Consider the following 15,358-nt stretch of genomic DNA (forward strand, 5'->3'; position numbering starts at 1 on the left):
CTAATGCACAACTTGGCACTTGCCCTCACCTTTGTCCATGTGTGATTGCCACCCTCACACCCACTTGATGTGAGCTAGCAACCCTGCTCACCCTAGGCATGTAATACCCAAGTCCAGTGCTAAACTGTTTTAAATAATTGTTGGATTTATATGTGTGAAAAATCCATTTGAGGTTTCAAATATATTTTTCAAGTAGAATACGGGCCCAAATGTTTTTTTTTGTTTAGTGGATAATGAATTTTTGTTGAATTTGGTATAAAAGTTAAAAATCTTTTATGGGTTGAGATAATTTTTTTATTTTGTGTTTTGAACAAGTTCATTTGTTATTTCTTTTTTTAGAGGTCGAATCGAGATTTAAAATTCAAGAAAAATGCCAATTTATTGATTTATTAAGTTTCCCTAATTGTAAGCCTAAATTTTTAGGAGGAGCCCTACCCAATCACCAAAAGCCCCAGCCCGTGAGATCAAATAGACTCCCCGTCGTGCAGTTCCCTTTGCATGCACGGCTTCCCCGTGTCCGTGTCCTTCGCATGCACGTTCCCCTTATTTTTTTTTTTTTCCCTCTAGGGTTTCGGCCTTTTTACCACTATTTATAAGATGCATACACGTCTCTTATGATTACAGTGATACTGCCACCAAACCTCTCCCGTCGCTATCCCTGCACCCAGCACCATCACAGAACCATCCTTGCTCTTTCACGGCACCCTACACGTCGGAAACACCACAAGGCAGCAACCCATGAGTTGCATGCTCTTCCGCACGCATCACTGCCCTGCACCACCGTTTGCTAGCCACTGCCTAGTTACACTAGAGCTAACAACCGGAAACCACTCAGCCATCCCGTGTTTCGACCATCTCCTGCAACCACGAGAACTAGTAACTCAAGTCCAGCTCAGCCACATGAAACCGAAACCACCCCTGTTTTTGATTCCCGAAAACAGAGCAAGGGAAGCTCTCCCCATACTCTCGGTTTCCAGCCTTGCTACACTCCGGAAACTACCCAAAAAACCCACAGAAATCGCCGTCCGTTTCCCCCTCGGGTCCGACATTAGGCAGGCCGCGGTAAGTCACCGGCACCTTTCCGCTTCTCCCTCTCACGGCTCGTCTCTTCATGTGTTCTCATCTCTCTCTCTCTCTCTGCAGCCACCCAGTGCCGCCCTCTTCTCCACCACTTCGCAGCGGTCTCACGGTGAGTCTCCATTGTTAGATCTGAGTCTAGCATTTTCGTCCCTGTATAGCCAAAGCGTTGGGTGTGTTTTTCTTTTCGCAAGCCCCTCGGTTTTGAAAACATGGAGTCTTGTAGTTATATTTTTTAGTTTGGGCTTCGGGCTTGTTTTCTTTCGGTTACTTTTAATTCTGAATTGTTCTTTACGTAAATATTTTTTTATTTTTTTTGAAAATCAAATGTTTTGGTATTGGGGTTGAGCCGTGCATATCGTTTTGGACTTGTGTTTATATGGTTCGGTTTTGGGCCGGTTACGTACTTGGTTCTCTTTTTATTTTTGTTAAAATGTCTTTGGTTCGGGCTCACTTTCAAAATCATTTTGGACTCGTTTTTTAAATTATTTTGGAGAAGATATTGGGGTTGCGTTATTAAGTTTGTTTTTTGTTTTTTTGTTTTGTTTTTTCTTAATACGAAGGAGATTGGTGTCTGAGTTCATATTTGAGTTAAGTATATTAAATGAATATTGATGATATCGAAAAATGATGATAATTTAGGACTGTGAGCATTTTGAATTTGGAAGAATAAAAATAAGGTGGTTTTTAGTATTCCAGGTTTTAATATTGAGATACATGTTGGATTGAAAATTTACGAAAACTATATGATTATTTTATAGGTGACGTTTGATTTTTGTTCAATATTATTATGGAGGAATTCTGATAAGTTAAGAAATCCAGGTAAGCGAGATTCCTATACTAGACTTTGTATAAAAGAAATGAATTGAGATTAATTTTGGAAAAGTTTGCATGTTTTGTTATGAAAATAATTTTGAAACACCTTAGCTATTTGTTTGGCATTACTCATGAAATCTTGTATAAGAATAAGGCATTTTCTGGCATGACTGGTATAGACATGAGCTATTTTGATATTTTATTTCTAGACTGTGCAAAAGAGAGCGAATATGAAATTTTGTGCATAAATCATATTTTTGTAATCTGATTCTGTTATACTTTGAAAATATTTTGTATTGTGATATGATATGATGTGATTTCTAAAAACCTCTGGCATGATATTCTGCTTCTATTTCTATTCTGTTCTGACCTTACCACGTGTGTAAAAACTGTGACCTCTGTTCGGATTGGTACCAACTTTTCTGTTTCTGGTGCACCCACTTTGGAAGCAAAGTGGTTTTTTGCATGTTCTTTCCTGTGTGCACACTCAGGGCTCCAAGAATAATAAGGAGAAGATTCATATTCTGTTTCTGCTCGGTTGGTCATCGGGGTTTGCACAACCCTACCACGAGGTTTAAACATAGAATTCTATTCTGATGTAATGTTTCAGTTATGCTATGCCAAAGGAACTCTGAATAAGAATATTTTTCTGAAACTTTCGCTCTAATATTTTTGATAACATGTTCTGATTCTGCATTCTGAAAGTAAAACCATTTTGTTCTGCATCTTGAACTCTGTAAATGCTCATGTTTGCACACTAGTATATGTTCTCTACTTCCTGAATTGTTGATAACTCACCCTTTATCTCAAAATATTTTTCAGATTGTTTTGATAGTTTAGCTAAAGAATAAGAGTAAGAAGTTTTAGTAAGGTGTGATGATAGTAGTAGAATAAGTGCTTATTTGAGAGTTGTAGTTAGTAAATTGATTTATTTTTGGATATGTTGATTTGATGAGTTAAGGATATTTTCGAGTCTTTGGGAGTTTTTAATTTATGTTATTGAGAATTTCTTTGTTGTCCCTATGAAGGAACATGGATATTTGGTTTGAGTGAAGAAATAAATATTTTATGAAGTTTTCTAGATTTTATAGTTGTGACATTTAAGTGGATATTAAGTAATAAGAGCTAACTCTTCAGACCTTCGGGAACGGGATGTACAAGGCAGGTGCCCGGTATGTGTTAAAACAGAAAATAGAAAACAAAAAATAGAAAATAGAAAAATTGAGATGAACAAGTGATGTGGAGAAACTCTTTTCTCATATATGATTTATGTTACATGGAACTTGATATATATATATACACTGCTACAAGAACAGAAAGACAAAAAGAAAACTTCTAAAATACATCTTTTTACTCTGCTACTAAATTACAGATTGTCAATCTCAGCTTTTTGGACAGCATGGTGTATGCAGTGCTTTGTGCATCGAGGTCCTGGCTTTTTCTGTGCAGTCATGTATTCTTTCAATTGATGTTTTGTGTTTATGTGCCAATACTTTCTCCTTTCTGCTGTTTTCTTCTTTTTGTATTTTGCAGCACACTTTTATTTACTTTTTCAGCTGCATGCTTTCCTTGAGTGTTGCAGATTGTTGCAGGTCTATTTTGGTTGCTACATGTACTACTTTGTGAGTTGTAGTCTTGATGTTTAGTGTCCTCATGTCCTTCTTGCTTGTTCTTGATTTCTTTGCTTTTTACTTCATGATAGTATGAGTACCTCATCCCAATGACTAATAAATGTCATATAATAAATTTATAAAAGTGTTCGTAAAAAAATTAAGGAAAATGCAAGTAATATATTTTTTTCCTAACTTATATCTAGGGACAACATGATACACTGAGTAGATCGATAATTTTAATATAAATTTCTCAAATGAAAATATAATTGATATAAACTTAAATTGATTTGTTTCTGTTTGTAGATAAAGTCATAAGATGTAATACAAGTAATAAAAAGATACCATGGTTTATTAAAAATATAAGAAATTTCTTCATTTAAAGGGGAATTTTATGGACAAAACACAGAAATAGCAGAGTCCAATACATATTCCCAAAAGCCCTATCCATTCTTGATCTCTTTAGTAAACAAATTATCTTCTCTGTATGTGAAATTTGATCTTTGAAAACTAAGATCATTTAAAATTTTAAACCACGTAAACTCTTCTACAGCTTCTCGAATTCTTTCGATTTGGCTATAAGATCTGAAATTTGACCCAAACACATCCAAACTTTATCCGTTCGTTGCTCTCAATTATAGAGTCCAACTCTCTCTTCTTCTAGCAGAAGTGGGATTCCCATAAAATCCACTTAGAACAAATTCCTCTCCAGCTTCCATATAATTAACAGTAAGAGATCAAAATTTTTTGTAGTGGATAGAGCTGTGATAGATGGAGATGTCGAAATGTTGGCGTACATCTTACCCCATTGGGTTCAGATTCGATCCCGATGACGAAGTGTTGGTGTCTTTTTATCTATGGCGGAAAGTACAGGGGCTGGATCTACCGAATGGTCCCATCGTTGAAGCCGAAGTCTATGCTCATGAACCGTGGTTTCTTCACTGTAAGTTCTTCTTCCAGTACCTTTCGTTTGTTCTCATGATAATCTTTTTGCGGTCGTTTTTAATTCTAATCTTCTACGTACGTACAGTACTGATGATTCTCTCACTGGTTTGAAGCTTGGTGCATGTAGATGGTAATGATCTTGCATACATGGCCGTGAACAATGATCGATAATTTTTTGTGAAGAGAGAGCCAGTATCTAGAAACGGTAACGGGAAGAGAATCAAAAGGGATCTGGAAGGGGATTCTGATGGAGGTTGGTGGAAAGCCAACACCAGAGACATGGAAATTAAAGACTCGGAGGGTCACCTCGCACTACAACAAATATGGCTTTTAGTGACAGATTATAAATAGTGACGGTTTCCAAACTGTGACAGTTTGTGAGAACTGTCACTAAATGTTAGGCAAGAATTTTAAAACATTCGGACGTTTGACATAATACGTTCACACATCACAATAACGTTCGAATGTTATGTATATTGACGTGCAAACGTAAAATTTTTAGCGCGAACATTCGAACGTTTTATCTAATTACGTGCGGATGTGAATATATTAGCGCCAAGGTTCGAACGTTAAAGTGATAAGTTTGAACGTTATACGTTAATTTGCATAAATTAACCATAATATATATTTTTTTAATAGTAAGGTTGAGTAACGTTATATTAAAAAAAAATTAAGAGTAGAAATTAAGATACACAATACATACATTAACTATTTGTGTCCATTACATATGTCGAAAATAAAAAATAAAATATGATAAATTTTTACAAATGACTTTCAGAACTGCTGGTTTACAAAAGATCGAAACTCCTCAGTCAATGTCTCAACCTTATTGTTTAGCACATCTACATGATGTGCAAGATGTGCGACAACCTGATCTATTTGCACAATCTGTCTATCGATCTATCAGTCTATTTGCGCCTTCATATCTGTCATCACTGCATCAACCCAAGCAGGTTGCACGTCCCCATCAGATGTAACTCCTGGCTGCTGACTAGTACTTGCCCATGGGCGAGCAACATCGGCCCTAGTGTCGGTCGGGGGAACAAGATCTGGCGTAGGACCAGAATGACGCCGAGCTGAGCCTCTCCCCTGTCCAATGCTCCGGCAGTGTGTGGTCATGTCGATGGGGCTCATCTAGTTTATCATCATCTCCTCCACCTGGAGTGGCACTCCCCAGGCTAGTAATAAGTGGTTGATGATGACTCCGTACGGGAGATTATCTGTGGTAATGATGCTGGCCTCGTAACGGATCTGCTCAAATATAACGAGGGGCAAGTCAATGGGCACACCACGTACCAAGCGAATCAGGAACTGTGCACGAGCCCGACTGAATGTGCTCTTATGTGCCACTGGGTCTACATTTGTTGCAACAAAAATGTCCAACATGCGAAAGAAAGGCAGCAACTGATTCTGGCTGAAGGAGTTCGGCCTATCGAGCTTCGTGCGGTCCGTGCCAGCGAGGATGTAGAAATCCTGGTCCCGCTCATCATCACCAACCTCAGTAGCAATAGGATCGCCCTCGGGTCGATCTTGTTCATGACTGGGCATAAACTCAACAGGGCCTGAAGATGAAGCAGAAGCGGCTGGATTTGCCTCGAATATGCTCAGGGAAAATGCAGCTGCTGTGTCACCAGCCTAAGCAGCTGTTGACTCAGGTAGTATACGTGGAATCTGGAGTAATTCGGCGATAACATCCGCCGATAACTGAAACTGTACACCGCGTAGTTCGAGAGTATGGGATGATGTATCGTTAGGCATGGTGGCCATCCCAATGTAAAACTCTCGAACCATTGAGGGGTAAATCTTTCCCCTCAATGTGCATATGGGGCCCCAGCCTCTGCTCCCAGCTGAGCTCATCAAACTCATTAATGAGGATTTCTCGTTCCCCCATAATAGTTCGTGCCCCCAGTCGAGCAATGTTCAGATTTCCTCCATCCCTCCCTCGCTACCTTTTCGTCATATACTGAGTCATATCCTGAAAATTAAAAAAAATATATAAGTTATAATATTTTAAAAAATGATTAGAATCATAGATACATACGTATTATGACATATATGGATTATACAAAAAATTAAAATATCATCCTTATAAATTTATATAATTTTGACAGTAAAATTTTTAAATAATTTCACTTTTTCAATATCAATAATAATAATAATGAAAAGAAATAATATAAAAAAATTTTAATAGGAAACGTTCGAACGTTATTGAAAGTACGTTCGCACATTAAAATTAACAAAGTCATGTGTGAATGTACAAAGATGATATGTTCGGACATTTTATCGAACGTTTAATTTAAACGTTCGATAAAAAGGGACGAATGAGTTCATTACGTTCGAACGTATGATATCAACGGTTGGACGTAATGAATTTGAACCGTCATACTTTCGGACGTTCTTACTAGCCGAAGAAGACCAACGGTTTACTTTCGAACGTTTTATCCAACGTTATGTTAAAGCGTTGGATATGTGACGCCCCCAAATCCCCACGCACGGACACGGGAAAATCGAGACGTCCGGATGATAACAACCCGGGTCACCACCCTATCGACGAGTGCCAAGTGTGTGCAAAAGCAACATATGTGCACGAAGAAACACGCAGCGAATAACGAAAGTCATAAAACTAAGTACCAGAATTTTTCTTAACGTAATACAAGCTGTTTAAAACATACATAAATAAAATATTACAAAACACGAATATAGTTTTAAACTAAACTATAAAGCATAACATCAGCAACCCGGCGGAGCCGCATCCTCGGGCTCAGCCTCCTCCTCCTCATCCTCGAATCCTGTACCAAAATCTACGGAACCAAAAATGGTACCGCAGGTAAGTAAAACCCAAACACCACTAGAAAAAAGCATATAGAACTCAAACAATATGCATGAAGTGATGCCAATGCGCAAACCCATAAAAACATATTTTTCCACACATGCCAAAAATCCCATTTGGCCCAAAAACAAACCCGTCCCAAATATCATGCCAAAAGTCACATTTGACCTCTATTCATCTCAAACCATAATCCATTTTAACCCGTATGCACCATGACCTCCCCTAGGGGTCATCCGCACACCCTGGCTCCAGTGCCACACCGCAGAGTACCACCACGCATGTGACACCTAACGAGCGATGCCCAGTTCCACGCCCTGCGTGTTCCTAGCCAAGCATCCTCTAGCCCTTGCCAGCGAAGGGCCACGGAGTCGGTGTGTAGAGCGATGCCCGGTTCCGAGCCCGGCGCGTTCGTAGCCAAGCACCCCTAGCCCCCGCTCCCGTTGTCGCCCAACGACAACTCAGGGGACGTCACTCAGTTTATTCCGCTCCCGAGTGACCAGAGGAGCTCCACCGAGATAATACCCCATCCCGGCTTGGGGTCGTGATACACACGCACCCGTAAGTCCACTTATGCCAATAAACAGGCTTTTCACAATTAAACAAAAATACACATGCATGCACCATGTAAATGCTATATCAATGCACAAAAATAATCAACCAACATAATTCAATAAAACAAGCAACTCCGTCCTCCATCCATCCGACCCCCGAACTCCTCGGACTCAGTCCGGAATCAGCCAACCAACAGATAAAATTATTGAACGAGCAATATATATTTAAATCTGAAAATAGGGTTTGGAAAATACTTACAGCGCTATAAGGTATTTTTAGAAAGCTTGCGGCGTTGCAAACGGCGGAAGGAATGCAACGTAACAGTGAAAATTCACTGTGGCTGTGGGTTGTAAAATACCCACTTTTGAACGGGGACAAACCAGGGCTTGGGATTGATAGGGAATGGTCTAGGGATGATTATGAAGTTATTGGAAGTGGTGGTTGGCCGTGGGTGGCGGCGGAAATGGAGGTTGATGGCCGGATTTTCCAAAATGGAAAGCTAGCTCGTGGGAATTGTTCCGGTGACTATTGGAGGCTGAAAATGGGTGGGTTAGGACGGCAAGGGACCGGTGATGAAGTGGTGAAGAAATGGTGGTTGGAGGTGGAGCGACGGCGGCGGATCGAGGCAAAAACCGTGGGGGCTTTGATGGCGTTTTCCAGCCAAACGGCTGGCTGGACGGGGCTGAGGTTTGGTGGAGAGGTGCGCCGGAGGGAGGGGGTTTGACCGGTGGGGGCGGTGTGCCGCACGGCTGCGGGTCGAGGGGTTGGGCTGCAACGGCGTGGGAGAGGAGAGAGAGAGAGAGAGATGGGGTCGAAGCGGGGAGGAAGGAAGAAGAAGGAAAAGAAAAGAAAGAAAAAAAAAAGAAGAAAAAAAAAAGAAAAAGAAAGAAGAAAAAGAAAAGAGAAAAAAGGAAAAAGGAAAAAAGGGAAAAAGAGATGTAGGAAAGAGATGAGGTCCAATCCTCACTCCGGGAAAACAAAACAAATCCGTCGAAACGAGATTAAAAACCGTAAAACGACTAAAATAAATAAAACACAACATCAAATAAATTAAAAACCAATTTTAAAACGCAATAAATTAAAATAATTAAACTAATATATTAATTAAAATAAAAACAACCCTTCAGCGAAAATACATGCGAAAGCGGGTCATCACATCCTCCCCCCTTAAAAACAAATTTCGTCCTCGAAATTTGCAAGATCAACCACCAACTTAAAACAAGCCACATAAAAACACATAAACCAGTTGTGACCAAGATTAAGATACATACCTTCATCATTCAAACATGTACGGGTACTGCTCCCTCATGTCCGCTACTCGCTCCCAAGAGAAGGCTTGAGCTAACGGATCTCCCCACGCCACCTTAACCAAAGGTATCGTCTTGGACCTCAACTGTTGCTCCTTCCAATCTATGGTCTGTGACGGAACAACTTCATAAGTGAGATCTGGTTGCAACTGAATACCCTCTGGGTCGACGAAGCGTGGCTCTTGCTGTCCAAAGCTGTTCTTCAAGGATGACACGTGGAAGACATCATGAATATCCCCAAAATATCCTGGCAAAGCAACTCTATAGGCGACGTACCCTACCTTCTCCAGAATCTGAAAAGGGCCGACATACCTCGGATCCAACTTCCTCTTCTTACCAAAACGCTTAACACCTCTCATGGGAGAGACTTTGAGATAAACCCAATCACCAACTTCAAAAGACAACTCTCTCCTCCTGGTATCAGTGTAGCTTTTCTGGCGACTCTGAGCTGCCGCCATTTTATCTCTGATGATCCAGACTTGGTTTTGCATCTCTTGAATTATTTTGGATCCAATTATCCTGCTCTCCCTGACTTCATCCCAACACAAGGGCGACCTGCACTTTCTCCCATAAAGAGCTTCATAGGGAGCCATCTGAATGGTCGCATGGAAGCTATTATTATATGCAAACTCGATGAGTGGCAAATGGTTTTCCCAACTCCCTTGAAATTCCATGACACATGCTCGCAACATGTCTTCAAGGGTCTGAATGGTGCGCTCTGATTGGCCGTCTGTCTGCGGGTGATATGCAGTACTGAACTTCAACTTAGTACCCAAAGCTGCCTGCAAACTCTTCCAGAACTGCGACGTGAACCTCGGGTCTCGATCCGACACCATACTCTTTGGCATGCCTTGCAGCCGCACTATCTCCTTGACATACAAGCGGGTCAACTTACCCAAGGAATCGGTGTTATTAACAGGCAGGAAATGAGCACTTTTCGTTAACCGGTCAACAATCACCCAAACAGAATTTTTTCCACTAGGCGTACTCGGCAAACCCACTACAAAGTCCATCGTGATGTCATCCCATTTCCACTCAGGAATAGGGAGGGGTTGGAGCATACCTGCAGGTCTTTGATGCTCGGCCTTCACTTGACGGCATGTGTGGCATTTCTCAACATATAAGGCAATATCCTTCTTCATTCCATCCCACCAGTAATTTTTCTTCAAGTCCCGATACATCTTTGTACTGCCGGGATGAACTGAATAAGGGGCCGTATGTGCTTCTGCCATGATCCGCTCCTTGAATTCCGAATCTTTGGGGACCACTCTGCGATCTCGGAACCAAAATATCCCATCTTTATCCATGCTATAATGCAACGGCCCTCGAGATTTTCTGACTCTTTTCCTGATATTTAGCAGCTTTGGATCCTTCCTTTGAAGAGTCTTCAATTCTTCAAAATCGGTTACCCGAATATCAAGAACTGAAGATAAAATCTCTTCTTGTTGCGAACTCTCAATAAGGAGCCTTCTAATCCCACAAAGCAACGAATCCAATTCTAACGGCTCGGCTTCATCTTCCAAGTGCGACTTTCGGCTCAAAGCATCAGCAACTATATTAGCCTTCCCCGGATGGTACTTGATCTCACACTGATAGTCACTGATTAGCTCTAGCCATCGCCTCTGCCTCATTTTTAGATTTTTCTGGGAAAACAAATGCTTCAAGCTCTTGTGATCAGTAAATACCTCGCAAGCTTCCCCATACAAGAAGTGCCGCCAGATCTTGAGAGCAAAAACAATCGCAGCCAATTCTAAATCGTGCGTCGGATAATTCTTCTCTTGGTCCTTTAGCTGACGAGATGCATAGGCAACAACCCGTCCTTCCTGCATAAGGACACAACCCAAACCAAACTTAGACGCATCACTGAAGACTACGAATGGCTTATGCGGTTCTAGGAGCGCTAACACTAGTGCCGTCGTCAACCTGTTCTTTAATTCTTGGAAGCTTCTCTCACACTTATCTGACCAAACAAATTCTGTATTCTTCCGAGTCAAAGTTGTGAGAGGTCCGGATAGGCGAGCAAAACCCTCCACAAATCTTCGGTAGTATCCGGCGAGTCCCAAGAAACTCTGGATCTTGCGCACTGTAGTCGGGCGCTGCCATGACAAAATGGCTTCTACCTTACTAGGATCAATAGCCACTCCGTCTCGGGAAATTACATGCCCAAGAAATTTAACTTCTTCCAACCAGAATTCACACTTGCTGAGCTTGGCGTACAATTGGTGTTCTCTCAATTTCCCAAGTACCAGACGAAGATGATACATGTGCTCTTCAACATCTCGGGAATAAACCAGAATATCATCGATGAATACTACCACAAAGGAATCCAGATAAGGTCGAAATACTCGATTCATTAAATCCATGAAAGCAGCAGGGGCATTAGCTAACCCAAATGGCATCACCTTAAATTCATAATGCCCATACCTCGACCTGAAGGCAGTTTTAGGCACATCCTTGTCTCCGATCCTCAGCTGGTAGTATCCCGACCTCAGATCAATCTTCGAGAACATGGCTGCTCCTTGAAGCTGATCAAATAAATCATCTATCCGCGGGAGAGGATATTTATTTTTAATGGTCACCTATTCAATTCTCGATAATCTATGAACATACGGAGGGTTCCATCTTTCTTTTTAACAAACAAAACTGGTGCACCCCACGGTGAAGTACTAGGCTGAATAAATCCCTTCTCTACCAGCTCTTGCAACTGAGTCTTCAACTCTTTTAATTCAGCCGGTGCCATGCGATAAGGAGCTTTATGCACAGGAGCCGCTCCAGGTTCCAAGTCTATAACAAATTCCATTTCCCGCACAGGGGGTAGTCCGAGCAAGTCATCTACAAACACATCGGGAAATTCTTCCACAACTGGAATGTCTGCCAAAGACTTCTCCTCGGACGGCGTGGACACCATCTGAACCAAGAATGCAACCGCTCCCCATGCAATCTCCCTTTTTGCTTGAATTGCCGATATAATTACCGGCTTTTCTTTCAATTTACTCCCCGCAAATTCCAGACAATCACCATTTGGAAGCTGAAAGCTAATTATCCGACTTCTGCAATTAATACTCGCAGAATATCGGTATAGCCAATCCATCCCGATGATGATATCAAAACCCAACAGCTTAAACACCACCAAATCAGCATCCAAGAACCTTCCATCAAAATTTAACGGGCATCCCAAAGCAACCCTGGAACACCACACCATTTCACCATCGGGTAGAGCCACTACCATAGACTTCGGCAACGGTTCCGTGACCAAATTACACACCCGAGCAAAAGTAGAAGATACAAACGACTGAGACGCACCAGAATCAAACAAAGTGCAAGCATAAAACTCATACAAACGGACTCTTCCTGAACCAAACACATTAACCCATGAAATCCAAAAAGCAAAGGAGAAACCAAAAAATACCAAAAATTAAATCCAACTTAAAGTTAAATTAATCCATACCTGTAATTACTCCAGCATCATGGGTCGCTGGTGCCTCATCATCCACCTCTCCGGGTGTGACAGCATAAACCCGGGCTTGCACTGCTTGTCTCGAGTTGGTTCTTCCACCGTGTCTACCTCCACGGCTTCCTTGAACTCTGACGGGGCACTCCGAGTAATATGTCCCACTTGGCCGCACCGGTAACATTGGGGTCCACTACTCAGCCGACATTCGCCCTCATGAGCTCTATTACATACTCCACAAATTGGCACCCGTCCTCCCATACGAACACCTGAGGACGTTTGAGGTCGAGTTCCGATCCGCTGAACAAATTTCTGAGGCGAACCCGAGCTGCTTCCTTCACCAGAAAAACTCCGCCTCTTATGTCCTGGAGGGGAGCCCATACTCAGATTATTTTCTCACTCCACAAGGGTGGCCACATCCACTAATTCCTGAAAAGTGGATATCCGATGGCTGACCACCATACGGCGTATATCAGGGCGTAGTCCCTCCTGAAAACGATCAGCTCGCATCTCCTCTGTGGCGATAAGGTGGGGAGCAAATCGCCCAAGTTCTAAGAATCTCCGGGCGTACTATTCCACTGTCGCGCCCCCTTGAACCAGATTTGAGAACTCTCTTGCCTTTTACTTCCTTACCGCTGCGGGAAAGAAGCGGTCATTAAACTCTTTCTTGAAGCGCTGACAGGTCACAGCAGCAAAAGATCACAATTTTGATTCTGGCATCACCCTTTTGGTATCCCACCAATCAGACGCAGTGCCTTGCAACAGATAGCTGGCGTAGAGTACCTGTTGCACCTCGGTGCATCCACACACCTCAAATGTTCTTTCCAGGTCTTTGATCCATTTTCCAGATTGGAGTGGATTCTCTTTTCCAGTGAAGTGTGGGGTTCTATGCGCCAGGAAGCGCTCATAGGTGCATCCGGCTTGCACCATGCTACTGGACCCTCCTGGGTACATCCAAGGCCCTCCCTAATGTGGCCAAGGACCTCCTGGTTATGGCCAAAACCCTCCTTGCTGTGGACAAGGCCCTCCTTGCTGTGAACTCTGTCATCTGCCGTATTGCTTCGGCTATGGAGTCATCTCTTGAGGTATTGCCCCGTGGCTCCTGAGTAGATTTCCTTGGTCTCCCCATTTTTTCCTGTCACCACAACCTTTGACCCACTTTCAGAAAACAAAAACAACTAAAACCAACAACAAACAAAAACAGAACCACAGACCAACACCACATCACAGAAAACAAAAGAAACCAACTTGCAAAAACATAACTAAATAAATAAAAACAAACAAACAAGCTCAAACAAATAAAGCGAATAAAACAAATAAAACAACTTAAATAACTTTACTTAACATAAATTTTAAAACACAACTTTAAAAGCATTCTGGTACTACCTACGGGACATGTGGTTTTACCCAGAGCCAAACAGCTCTGATACCACCTGTGACGCCCCCAAATCCCAACGCACGGACACGGAGAAATCGAGACATCCAGATGATGACAACCCGGGTCACCACCCTATCGACAAGTGCCAAGTGTATGCAAAAGCAACATATGTGCACGAAGAAACACACAGCGGATAACGAAAGTCATAAAACAAGGTACCAGAATTTTTCCACACATGCCAAAAATCCCATTTGGCCCAAAAACAAACCCGTCCCAAATATCATGCCAAAAGTCACATTTGGCCTCTACTCATCTCAAACCATAATCCATTTTAACCGATATGCACTATGACCTCCCCTAGGGGTCATCCGCACACCCTGGCTCCAGTGCCACACCACAGAGTACCACCCGCATGTGACACCTAACGAGCAATGCCCAGTTCCACGCCCCGCGTGTTCCTAGCCAAGCATCCTCTAGCCCTTGCCAGTTAAGGGCCACGGAGTTGGTGCGTAGAGCGATGCCCGGTTTCGAGCCCGGCGCGTTCGTAGCCAAGCACCCCTAGCCCCCGCTCCCGTTGTCGCCCAGCAACAACTCAGGGGACGTCACTCAGTTTATTCCGCTCCCGAGTGACCAGAGGAGCTCCACCGAGATAATACCCCATCCCGGCTTGGGGTCGTGATGCACACGCACCCGTAAGTCCACCTACGCCAATAAACAGGCTTTTCACAATTAAACAAAAACACACATGCATGCACCATGTAAATGCTATATCAATGCACAAAAATAATCAACCAACATAATTCAATAAAACAAGCAACTCCGTCCTCCATCCATCCGGCCCCCGAACTCCTCGGACTCAGTCCGGAATCAGCCAACCAACAGATAAAATTATTGAACGAGCAATATATGTTTAAATCTGAAAATAGGGTTTGAAAAATACTTACAGTGCTATAAGGTATTTTTAGAAAGCTTGCGGCGTTGCAAACGGTGGAAGGAAAGTAACGTAACAGTGAAAATTCACTGTGGCCGTGGGTTGTAAAATACCCACTTTTGAACGGGGACAAACCAGGGCTTGAGATTGATAGGAAATGGTCTAGAGATGATTATGAAGTTATTAGAAGTGGTGGTTGGCCGTGGGTGGCGGCGGAAATGGAGGTTGATGGCCGGATTTCCCAAAATGGAAAGCTAGCTCGTGGGAACTGTTCCGGTGACTATTGGAGGCCAAAAATGGGTGGGTTAGGACGGCAATGGACTGGTGATGAAGTGGTGAAGAAATGGTGGCCGGAGGTGGAGCGACGGCGGCGGATTGAGGCAAAAACTGTGGGGGCTTTGATGGCATTTTCCGGCCATGGCCGGATGGGGCTGAGGTTTGGTGGGGAGGTGCACCGGAGG

The 15,358-nt window shown here is 42.6% G+C and overlaps 1 long non-coding RNA gene across 3 annotated transcripts; it reads left to right on the plus strand.

The window, feature by feature from the left end:
• The first annotated feature begins 630 nt into the window (after positions 1-630).
• Positions 631-4,976, plus strand: LOC122318068. Of its 3 annotated transcripts, none has more exons than XR_006244708.1 (5): positions 631-1,062; positions 1,144-1,189; positions 1,839-3,321; positions 4,257-4,446; positions 4,562-4,976. It is a non-coding gene; the product is annotated as an uncharacterized LOC122318068 (long non-coding RNA). The 3 variants fall into 3 exon arrangements; XR_006244707.1 differs by having other exon boundaries at positions 1,839-2,465; positions 3,266-4,446; XR_006244706.1 differs by having other exon boundaries at positions 1,839-4,446.
• Positions 4,977-15,358: the final 10,382 nt, after the last annotated feature.

Source organism: Carya illinoinensis, chromosome 8 (assembly GCF_018687715.1).
Source record: "Carya illinoinensis cultivar Pawnee chromosome 8, C.illinoinensisPawnee_v1, whole genome shotgun sequence".
NCBI lineage: Eukaryota > Viridiplantae > Streptophyta > Magnoliopsida > Fagales > Juglandaceae > Carya > Carya illinoinensis.